Here is a 12,598-nt window from a genome sequence, read left to right as displayed (position 1 = left end):
TTTCCCTTGCCCCCAGAAAGGGCTTTTATTAACTTAAATGTTAGAGTACTCATTTTCAACTCTATAAACATGAACTTCACTTTCCATGGCCCAATTCCACCCCCACCTCCAATTCTATGCTAGATTTAGCCCAAACAGAAATTGGGCTGTAAGACCAATTCCTATTGGACTGTAAGGCCATTGACTTTTACTCTTGCTGGGATCATGGGCAAGTAGTTCTCAGGGTCCCATGATCATGATATCAGGAGCTTGTCAATCCAGCTCTAATCTGACAGCTAATGATAACAAGAGGTTTGGAGAGCTCTGATTTACAACCTGGATTAGAAAGAAAAGGGCCTCCTCTGAAAAGTACTTACCACTTATCCCTGCCTCATGCTCTGGGTATGATTCAGAATGTACTTTTCTAAGCAATAGATTTCCACAGTAAACAACCTCTCAGTTTACCTGTGTGCCTCTCAGCTTCTCTTTGAGATTTATGACCTTGGTTCTGCCCTTGTGGGTTCAGAGCACATGGCATGCCCTTCAAATGTGCAGAGGAGGGAATCTTCCTCCATATTCTCCTATTTTCTACACAAAACAGATCTCCCAGTTCATTCCATGGAGATATTTACACTTGCTGACCAACAGATGCGATGAAAATGTGCACAGCATGGTGCCTGTATGCAGATTGGACTGATCTCCCGGTGGGAGTCCGTCAATCCTGCTCCACCCCACCCTGCCTCGGGCTTGGCAGTGTCCAGAGTTCTGTTTGCACTGAAAGCGCAGTAGCTCTGTGGAGGCGATGCTTATCTATAGCGGCTGACATGCTTTCCAGCTGGTTTCCTCCTCTCCATTTCTCCTAACCTAACAGACCAGCAGGTTGGAGAAGACACACCCAGGGAGTGTTTCAAGCGCTCCAGTGTTAGCAACAGGCTGAGGGAAATCCATGTTAAGCAAGCCTATGTGATTCTGCAGTGTGGGGAGAGGGGTTTGCATGATTTGGGGGGGTGTGTGTATGATTTGGGGAGGAAGAAGAGGATAGAATCCACCGAGGAGCACGTGAGGAGCAGAATGACATCCTGGAGAATGCAGCAAGGTAGAGGCCAGCACTCATGAGTGATTGTTGGGGACAAAGATCAGAAAATTGTGGATTTAAGCAAGATGGGGCTGACAGTGGACAGACCACCTAGTAGAGAAGGTATTGCCCAATGCCAAGTTCCCAGAAAAGAGCGGGGTTCTCCTAGGTCCCTGAGTTGTGGATGGACAGTGTTAAGATTCAGTGTAGAAATCCTGGAACATGAGTCACATAGCGGTAGCTATGGCAACAACACTGAAAGCCAGTTCTCTCTGATTCAAGTCTTTCTTTATTCTTTTTGGCTGTGCTACGTAGCTTGCAAGATCTCAGTTCCCCACGCGGGGACTGAACCCAGGCCATGGTGGTGAAAGCCCAAAATCCCAACCACTCCCTCAATTTTTTTTTTTCTCTTTTCTTTTCTTTTTTGGTTCAGATCTTAAGTAGCATGCACACACACACAGATGACCCAGCCATTCACAAGTCACATGGACTTCAGTGAAGTCCTACAAGGGCCTGGGTTCTATATTAGGGCTCCTTGATGGCAAACGACAGAAACCAGCTTTAGCAAACCTAAGCAGAAAAAGGATTTTTTTTTTAAGGTGGGCTGTTAGGGGTGGTGGGCAAGAGTGACCCATAAAATTCAAATGCAGAAATGAGACTTGGGCTCTGAAAAGGCCTGGAACCAGACATTTAACTATGTCAGAATGCTCTGTGTGTCTTGTCTCTTCTCTCCTTGAGGCTTCTTGATTCATCTCTTCAGCTTTCTCTGCTCTTCACTTCGTGTGGCTCCCGAGTTCACATGGTACAGATGCAGCCACGTGTACCGACTGACTGACAGTCTCTCAGAGGCCCACGTGCAAGCTCCCAGGTGAGAGAATCCAAACGCTCAGCTTGTTTCGAGTTTGCTCCTGATTCCATCGACTCCTGTGGGGTGAGAGGTGGTGCCAACATGGCTGCTGGGAGCCTCTCCTGCTCAGATGCCGGGAAGGGGCTTCTGAGAGAAATGGGCCAGAGAAGACGCCAAGTAGGTGTCTGCCCTGTCACCTGTCCCTGCTGCTGCTCTCAGCTGTTCGTGCTGGTCCCTCCTCATTGTTTACATCTCAGCTCAGTTATCACCTCCCTGGAGACAGGATCCCTGATCACATCAGCTGAAATAACGGTCACCCCCTCCCCACTCCTTCCCATTCTTTCTCTGTTGTGAACTGAATTGTGTCCTCCAAATCCATGTGTTGAAGTTCTAACACCCTGTACCTCAGAATGTGACTGTATTTAGAGACAAGGTCTTTAAAGAGGGTTAAAATTAAGTCATCAGGGTGGGCCCTAATTCAATATACTGATGTCCTTATAAAAGTGAAGTCGCTCAGTCATGTCCGACTCTTTGTGACCCCATGGACTGTAGCCTACCACGTTCCTCCATCCATGGGATTTTCCAGGCAAGAGTACTGTAGTGGGTTGCCATTTCCTTCTCCAGAGGATTTTCCCAACCCAGGGATTGAACCCAGGTCTCCCACATTGTAGGCAGATGCTTTACCATCTGAGCCACCAGGGAAGTCTGATGTCCTTATAAGAAGAGGAAATTTGGACAAAAATATGTATAGAGGAAAGACCATGTGAGGCCACAGGGAGAAAGTGGCCATTTGCAAGCCACGGACAGAGGCTGAGAAGAAACCAGCCCTGCTGACACCTTGATCTCAGACTTCCAGCCTCCTGAACTGTGAGAAAATACATCTGGGTGGTTGAAGCCACCAAGCCTGTAGAACTTTGTCTCAGTAGCCCTAGCAAGTGAATATATTCTCTATCCTTTTCCTAGTTTGATGCTTCCTCAAAGAGGCAGCTTAGAGGGACTTCCCTGGTAGTCCACTGGTTAAGAATTTAGCTTCCAGTGCAAGGGATGAGGGTTTGATCCCTCGTGGGAGAACTAAGATCCCACATGTCATGGAGCAAATAAGCCTGCGCACTGCAATGAAAAGCTTGTGCAGCCAAAAAGGAAAAAAAAAAAAAAATCAGTAAGTAAAGAGGCAGTTCAGATAGTGGTTGATGCACAGACCCTCGTTCTGGCTTTCTCAACGATAATGGCAGCAGCTGTGACAGGGCCTGCTGGATGTTCCAGAAGCCCAGTTATCGAGAGAAGTGGCTGTGGCAGGCATGGGGGTTTGGGTGGTAGCTGGGAAGAAGCCAGGCCTAGTGTCAGGCTCCAGGGCAGGCATCACTGAGATGGCCAGGCCGATACAAGCTGGAGAAGGCCCTTTCTACCTGCTGTGGTGCCAGGAGACCTTTTTGCTGGTGATACTGTCTTTCCCATCCAAGAAGGGGTGGGGTCTCCCTTCAAAGAAGGCTACGGCTTCCACTGTACTCCCGAGGAGTTCTACTTAGGGTATAACAGGGGACCTTGCAAACCAGCACTGAGCTTGTCACTGCCACTGATCCCTTCTCACTTGATTATCAGGCTTTGAAGAACTCCCTCAAGACTTGAATTTTGCAAAATGGTTGAGGCATATATTAGACTCCCATTAAATACCTCTAAAATGAAGGGAGTATGTGCAAACAACCAGGAATTGAAATAGCACACACAGACACAATCACTTTGTCCTGGATCTGGAAATTTCTCTGCTTCACAGGATGTATTTTGTTCCTCATAACACTAGTAGCCCCTCAGTCCCTCCATCTGGCAGCCACATGTTCCACAAAATTCCAAGTTCAGAATCCAGTTGTTGGCATGAGACAGACCAAATGTCCCAGTGCCCAACTCCACTTCCCACTTGTCACTTGTACGTTAATACCCCTTGGACACAGATTTGCCAAACTTGCCATGGATTCCCCAGGGTCCAAATATGAAAACTGGAAAGATCTGTTTGTTTTCCCTTATCTGGCTTTCCTGCATTCTGTTGCCTATACTTATGATCAACATATTTTTGTTTATGTCTCATAAGAGCTTCATCTTTTGTCAGACATTCTTTCCTTATTTGGCCCCAGGGTCATGCTGGTTTCTGGGTAGTTTTTCATCTTTTCTGCCTTGTTTCAGCTCACTCACACTTTTTATTTGTCCATAATTTTCCTACTGTCCTCTCTATGTGAATGAGAGTGAAGTCACTCAGTCATGTCCGACTCTTTGTGACCCCATGGACTGTAGCCTACCAGGCTCCTCTGTCCATGGGATTTTCCAGGCAATAGTACTAGAGTGGATTGCCATTTCCTTCTCCAGGGGATCTTCCTGACCCAGGGATCAAACCCGGGTCTCCCGCATTGTAGACAGATGCTTTACCGTCTGAGCCACCAGGGAAGTCTTATCCTCTCTATAGTCCTCTCCAATTCTACTTTTATTTTTGGCTGGGCCATAAGTCAGTTTGACCAGGGATCAAACTCTCACCCCATGCATTGCAAGCACAGAATCTTAACTACTGGACTGTCAGAGAAGTCCCCAATTCTATTTTCCTATTAAAATTTGGTTCTGCTTTCTCCTCCACTTATTTTATTCTCTCTTCTCTACTCACCCTAGGAAATTCACTCTTTGCTCTCCTCTTCATCTGCTACTCTCTCCTGGCACTCTCTAACAAAAGTTCCCCTTGTCCAGATGCCCTCTGGATCTTCTGGCATGCCACCAGCTTCCTCAAAGCTCCTCCTCTCCATCCTGGTGAGATGCCTCTCCCAGGGTCCTTGCTTTCATATCAAGGTCCTAAAAATCTGTTATCAGTAGAAATCAGCAAAACTATTGCTTGAGGGCTAATGCTGGGCTTACCCCTTATTTCAAATAACATAGTGATTTGTATATAGAAGTTACTCAATGGTGTTTTTATCAATGTTATTAGATTGCTTTACACACTTATCTTGGAAGAGTTTTATAGGCTTTGGGTTGGGTACTACTAAGCCATTTATTGCATGCGTACAAATTATAAATTCCTAGACACACCTGGATCATAGCAAAGCCCTTCTGTTAGCTTAAGGGGCATGAATCTGATACCAAAGAGTGTTGCATGGGGATGTGCAATTAAGGAAGTGAAGCCAAAAAGATTTCTTAGCACATGATTAGCATAAGCAAGCCCACTAAGTAGCAAGGGCATGAGCTTTATCTATCCCGGAAGATCACTGGAAAGAAAGACAAGAGGGTGACTCATCCCTTGTCTCCATAACAACCAGTTGGCCATCCCTTTTTCTTATTACCAGAGGTTAGCCCTTTAAGCAATGCCACTCCTGGCCCTGTGGCCTCATGACTCAAAGTCTTAAGATTTACAGCATTTTCTGAAGAGGCGAAGGTCATTCCTATGGGTAACTCCTTTTGAATACTCATAGATGAGTCATTTACCATGAATTATTCTGTTGCGTAAATTGGTTGCCAGGTACCCTCTTCAGAGAAGGGGTCTATTTTCATAAACAATCCCCAGCATACAGTGACTTCTATGTGTAAACCTAAGCGGCCAGCAATGCAAGAACAGTACCAACCACTAGTTCAGTTCAGTTCAGTCACTCAGTCGTGTCTGACTCTTCGCAACCCCACGAATCGCAGCACACCAGGCCTCCCTGTCCATCACCAACTCCCGGAGTTCACTCAGACTCATGTCCATCAAGTCAGTGATGCCATCCAGCCATCTCATCCTCTGTCGTCCCCTTCTCCTCCTGCCCCCAATCCCTCCCAGCATCAGAGTCTTTTCCAATGAGTCAACTCTTCGCATGAGGTGGCCAAAGTACTGGAGTTTCAGCTTTAACATCATTCCAAAGAAAGCCCAGGGCTGATCTCCTTCAGAATGGACTGGTTGGATCTCCTTGCAGTCCAAGGGACTCTCAAGAGTCTTCTTCAACACCACAGTTCAAAAGCATCAATTCTTCAGTGCTCAGCTTTCTTCACAGTCCAACTCTCACATCCATACATGACCACTGGAAAAACCATAGCCTTGACTAGATGGACCTTTGTTGGCAAAGTAATGTCTCTGCTTTTCAATATGCTATCTAGGTTGGTCATAACTTTCCTTCCAAGGAGTAAGCGTCTTTTAATTTCATGGCTGCGGTCACCATCTGCAGTGATTTTGGAGCCCAGAAAAATAAAGTCTGACACTGTTTCCCCTGTTTCCCCATCTATTTCCCATGAAGTGATGGGACCAGATGCCATGATCTTAGTTTTCTGAATGTTGAGCTTTAAGCCAACTTTTTCACTCTCTTCTTTCACCTTCATCAAGAGGCTTTTGAGTTCCTCTTCACTTTCTGCCATAAAGGTGGTGTCATCTGCATATCTGAGGTTATTGATCTTTCTCCCGCCAATCTTGATTCCAGCTTGTGCTTCTTCCAGTCCAGCGTTTCTCATGATGTACTCTGCACAGAAGTTACATAAGCAGGATGACAATATACAGCCTTGACGAACTCCTTTTCCTATTTGGAACCAGTCTGTTGTTCCATGTCCAGTTCTAACTGTTGCTTCCTGACCTGCATATAGGTTTCTCAAGAGGCAGGGCAGGTCGTCTGGTGTTCCCATCTCTTTCAGAATTTTCCACAGTTTATTGTGATCCACACAGTCAAAGGCTTTGGCATAGTCAATAAAGCAGAAATAGTTGTTTTTCTGGAACTCCCTTGCTTTTTCCATGATCCAGCGGATGTTGGCAATTTGATCTCTGGTTCCTCTGCCTTTTCTAAAACCAGCTTAAACATCTGGAAGTTCATGGTTCACATTTTGCTGAAGCCTGGCTTGGAGAATTTTGAGCATTACTTCACTAGCGTGTGAGATGAGTGCAATTGTGCGGTAGTTTGAGCATTCTTTGGCACTGCCTTTCTTTGGGATTGGAATGAAAACTGACCTTTTCCAGTCCTGTGGCCACTGCTGAGTTTTCCAAATTTGCTGGTATATTGAGGGCAGCACTTTCACAGCATCATCTTTCAGGATTTGAAATAGCTCAACTGGAATTCCATCACCTCCACTAGCTTTGTTCGTAGTGATGCTTTCTAAGGCCCACTGGACTTCACATTCCCGGATGTCTGGCTCTAGGTCAGTGATCACACCATCGTGATTATCTGGGTCGTGAAGATCTTTTTTGTACAGTTCTTCTGTGTATTCTTGCCACCTCTTCTTAATATCTTCTGCTTCTGTTAGGTCCATACCATTTCTGTCCTTTATCGAGCCCATCTTTGCATGAGATGTTCCCTTGGTATCTCTAATTTTCTTGAAGAGATCTCTAGTCTTTCCCATTCTGTTGTTTTCCTCTATTTCTCTGCATTGATCGCTGAGGAAGGCTTTCTTATCTCTTCTTGCTATTCTTTGGAACTCTGCATTCAGATGCTTATATCTTTCCTTTTCTCCTTTGCTTTTCATTTCTCTTCCTTTCACAGCTATTTGTAAGGTCTTCCCAGCCATTTTGCTTTTTTGTATTTCTTTTCCATGGGGATGGTCTTGATCCCTGTCTCCTGTACAATGTCACGAACCTCATTCCATAGTTCATCAGGCACTCTATCTATCAGATCTAGTCCCTTAAATCTATTTCTCACTTACGCTATATAATCATAAGGGATTTGATTTAGGTCATACCTGAATGGTCTAGTGGTTTTCCCTACTTTCTTCAATTTAAGTCTGAATTTGGCAATAAGGAGTTCATGATCTGAGCCATAGTCAGCTCCTGGTCTTGTTTTTGCTGACTGTATAGAGCTTCTCCATCTTTGGCTGCAAAGAATATAATCAAACTGATTTTGGTGTTGACCATCTGGTGATGTCCATGTGTAGAGTCTTCTCTTGTGTTGTTGGAAGAGGGTGTTTGTTAGGACCAGTGCATTTTCTTGGCAAAACTCTATTAGTCTTTGCCCTGCTTCATTCCGTATTCCAAGGCCAAATTTGCCTGTTACTCCAGGTGTTTCTTGACTTCCTACTTTTGCATTCCAGTCCCCTATAATGAAAAGGACATCTTTTTGGGGTGTTAGTTCTAAAAGGTATTGTAGGTCTTCAAAGAACCATTCACTTTCAGCTTCTTCAGCATTACTGGTTGGGGCATAGAATGGTTTACTGTGATATTGAATGGTTTGCCTTGGAAATGAACAGAGATCATTCTGTCGTTTTTGAGATTGCATCCAAGTACTGCATTTTGGACTCTTTTGTTGACCATGATGGCTACTCCATTTCTTCTTAGGGATTCCTGCCCGCAGGAGTAGATATACATAATTTAACTTTCCTGTAAAAATGTACTAAAGAGTTGGCTGATAACTGCTTCATCACTGAGTTGTGGAGTTGTTTTGAGAATAGGTTTATTTATCTGAAATAAGTGGTCAGCTTTTAGTTCCCCAGAGAAAAGACATTTTAACATTTTTTTGTTTTTCATTTTTTGTATTTTACAAACATAGCAAACCTATTAGGAAGCATACACAACGTATTGAGTGCTTCATTCTTAAATTTTTAATCATTTTAAGAGGCATTAAATAGTTAACTACAAGTGAAAAGCATTGAAAGTAATCAAATCAAACAGCCTCAGGATTTTTCTCCAGGGCCCACACTATGAATTTATTTACTTAGCAAATACTGAGTGCCTATTATATCCCTCTTGGATTCATCATTCATACAGCAAAGAACTGTGCAGTCAGGGAAGGAAGTAAAAGAAAGTCAGAGGGAACCAACAATAAACAGAAATAAACAGGGACTTCTCTGGTGGTCCAGTGGCTAAGACTCCATGCTGCCAATTCAGGGGGCCCAGGTTTGATCCCTGGTCAGGGAACTAGATCCCATATGCCACAGCTAAGAGTTCGCATGCCTCAACTAAAGACACAATGCAGCCAAATAAATAAATATAAAAAACAAAAAATACAAAAGCACATAATAAGTGCTTGATGAATAGTAGCTGTTAATATTGGGCTGGCCAAAAAGTCCATTTGAATGATTTTGGCCAATTCAACATTATCTGAAACTTTGGTTATACATACATATAAAATGAGATATATCTGTATATAATAAATATATATACATATATATGAAACAATTTACCACAATAGTTTCCATATCCATCACTCACAGTTACTTTTGTGTGTATGTGATGAGAATACTTAAATCTACTGTCTTAGCAACTTCCAAGTATTGTTAACTTTTTTTTTTTTTAAGTCGCTCAGTCATGTCCGACTCTTTGGAACTCCATGGACTATACAGTTTGGAATTGTCCAGGCCAGAATACTAGAGGGGGTAGCTTTTCCTTTCTCCAGGGGATCTTCCCAACCCAGGGATTGAACCCAGGTCTCCCACATTGCAGGCAGATTCTTTACCAGCTGAGCCACAAGGGAAGCCCTTGTTAACTGTAGTATTGTTAACTATAATCACCATACTATACATTAGATCCCAGAATTTATTCATCTTGTAACTAACTGGAAGTTTATGCTCTTTGACTAACGTCTCCCCACTTCTCTCATCTCCTAACCTCTGGCAACGAAATTATGTTTCTACATTTCTGTTTCTATGAGCTTGACTTTTAGACTCCATATATAAGTGAGATTATTTTGGTATTTGTTTTTTTCTGATTTACTTCACTGAGCATAATGCCCTTAGGTTTCATCCATGCTGTCACAAATGGCAGGATTTCCTTCCTGCCATTTTAATGACTGAATAATATTTCATTGTGTATGTTAACAACAAATTGGCACTTTCCATGGGCACTTGCCATCTATTGCTACAAGAATTAAATCATATGCTGCTGTTAGCTGCTGACCTCCAACACCCCGCTGAAGGAGTTCAGGGTGGAGAGCTGGAGGGAGGCGCTTTGTGCTCCTGGAAACTGGCAGGCCAGGTCTTCAGATAGTTATTCTCAGGAGCTGATTTTATGAGTCCAATTCATGTATCGCCTCATATCTAGAAAAGCACTAAAATCCTTCATGGTGATGACTGTTTCTCATGACTAGCAGAAGCTTCATGAGACCAACAGAAACTTTCTAAAAAAATAAATGCGCTTGACTGCATGTACTCCCCCTTTTACCAAAATCACATATGCTGTCCTTCCACTCATCTCCTTGGAAGAGTTTCTCAGAGCTATCCGAGGTGCTGTCTCCTGGGCTGCAGCCCCCACATTGCCCCAAATAAAACTTAACTTGCAACTCTCACATTGTGCATTTTTTTTAAGTCAACATGTGTGTGTGTGTGTGAATGTGTACAGATACAGACATATTATATAGCTGTAGATGGGCTTCCCGAGCGGCACTAGTGGTAAAGAACCTGCCCACCAATGCAGGAGATATAAGACACTCGGGTTCGATCCCTGGATCAGGAAGATCCCCTGGAGGAGGACATGGCAATCCACTCTAGAATTCTTGCCTGGAGAATCCCATGGATAGAGGATCCTAGCAGGCTATGCTCCATAGGGTCACAAAGAGTCAGGAATGACTGAAGCGACTAAGCAGAGCACAGCACAAGGCCATAGATACAAAGCTCTCATTTTCTTTATCTCATTCATCCATCAGTGGACACTTGGGTTGTTTCCAGGTCTTGGCTATTACACATAATTCTGCAATGAGCATGGCGGAGCAGATATCTCTTCAAGATAGTGATCTCATTTCCTTTGGATATGTACCCAGAAGTACATACCATATGGGTCATATGGTAGTTCTGGTTTTAAGTTTTTGAGGAACTTCAAAACCATTTCCACAATGGATGCACCAATTTACATTCCTACCAATGGTACACAAAGGTTCTCTTTTCTCTACATTCTCTCCAACACTTATCTCTTGTCTTTGGACAGTAGCCATTGTAACAGGCATTAAGGTGATATTTCATTGTGTTTTTGATTTGCATTTCCCTGACAATTAGTGACACTGAGCACCTTTTCATGACACTGAGCACCTGTTGGCCATTTGTATATCTTCTTTGGAAACATTTGGTTCCTCTGCCCATTTTTTTTTTTTTTGCAATTGAGTTGTATGAATGAGTTCCTTATATATTTTGGATATTAGACTCTTATTTGGATATATGATTTGCAAATATTTTTTCCAATTCTGTAGGCTGCCTTTTTATTTTGTTGATGGTTTCCTTTGCTGTGCAGAAGCTGTTTAGTCTGTTTACTTTAAGCTTTTAATGCTTGTGCTTTTGGTGTCATATCCAAATGATTATTGCTAAAATCAATGTCAAGGAGCTCTTTCTCTGTTTTCTTCTAGGAGCTTTATAGTTTCAGGTCATACATTTAGGTCTTTAATCCATTTTGAGTTCATTTTTAAAATTGAAGTATTGTTGATTTACAATATTTCAGGCATACAGCAAAGTGATTCAGTCACACATTATTTTTCAGATTCTTTTCCATTATAGGTATTACAAGATACTCAATATAGTTCCCTGTGCTACACAGTAGGTCCTTGTTATTTGTCTATTATTTATATCTTATTTGTCTAGGAGTATGTATCTGTTAATCCCAAATTACTAATTTGTTCTTTCCTCTCACTATCATGTTGATAATCATAAATTTGTTTTCTATGTCTGTGTGTTAACTTTTGTGAGTGGCTATTTGAATTAAAAAACATATGTATCTAAGACATCCTTAGTCATTTCACTCAGCTATTACCCAGTGAAATGCAACCGACAAACACCACTTCTCTTGGAAACATCACTACTTGTAACAATCTTTCTTAGAGACATGTTGTACTGTGCTTAGTTGCTGAGTCAGGTCAGACTCTTTGTGATCACACGGACTGCAGCCCAGGCGCCTATGTCCATGGGGATTCTCCAGGCAAGAATACTGGAGTGGGTTGCCATGCCCTCCTTCAGGGGATCTTCCCAACCCAGAGATCAAACCTAGGTCTCCCGCATTGCAGGCGGATTCTTTATTTTACTTTATTTTATTCTTACTTTATTCTGAGCCACCAGGGAAGCCCAAGAATACTGGAGTGGGTAACCTATCCCTTCACGAGTCTTCCCCACCCAGGAATCAAACCGGGGCCTCGTGCATTGCAGGTGGATTCTTTACCAGCTGAGCTACCAGCCAAGCCCTTCTTAAGGTCATAGCTTTATTTTTTTCCTACCTTTCTCAAAGGTACATTTGTATTTAACTCTCCCCTCCATCAGGACTCTTTCCAATCTTTGAGAAAACAGACTTCCTAGGAAGTGATTCACTATTTTAATCATTCATTTACTAAACAAATTTAACCAGTTTACTGAGGACCTACCAAACAGTGCAGATGTTGAGGAGGCAGTGGGAAGCAAACAGCAAAACAATCTAGGGCTCCTGGTCTGAGAGGTGTGCACCCACATCACAGTTCAGAAGGGGAATAAAACAAGATACGGAGCTTCTCACCCAGCATCTCAGAAAACGTGACAGGACCCTCCCCGTCACTAAAAGCTTCGCAGACTCTCCCTGTCTTGGTCTGAGGCCTTAGCAGGTGAATCTAAGGAGAGGGCGGTGAACCCCACCTCTGGCGGCTGCGGAGGGGACCGACTGGATGTTGAAGGGATGGAGGCCGCGGGTCCCACCCACCGCCGTCCTGAGTCAGGCGTCTCCTCTGCGTCCTGGATCCGCGGCGCCTGGGCGCCCGGGTATCCAGCGGGGCCAGGACTCGCCCAGCCTAGTTCGCACGGAGAGGCCGAGGGCGGCCGGGGTGGCGGCCCCGCCCCGGGAGAGG

The sequence above is a fragment of the Bison bison genome, unplaced genomic scaffold (genome assembly GCF_000754665.1).
Source record: "Bison bison bison isolate TAMUID 2011002044 unplaced genomic scaffold, Bison_UMD1.0 scf7180017864254, whole genome shotgun sequence".
NCBI classification, from domain to species: Eukaryota; Metazoa; Chordata; class Mammalia; order Artiodactyla; family Bovidae; genus Bison; species Bison bison.
The sequence above is the reverse complement of the archived record's forward strand: the minus strand, read 5'-3'. Positions refer to the sequence as shown.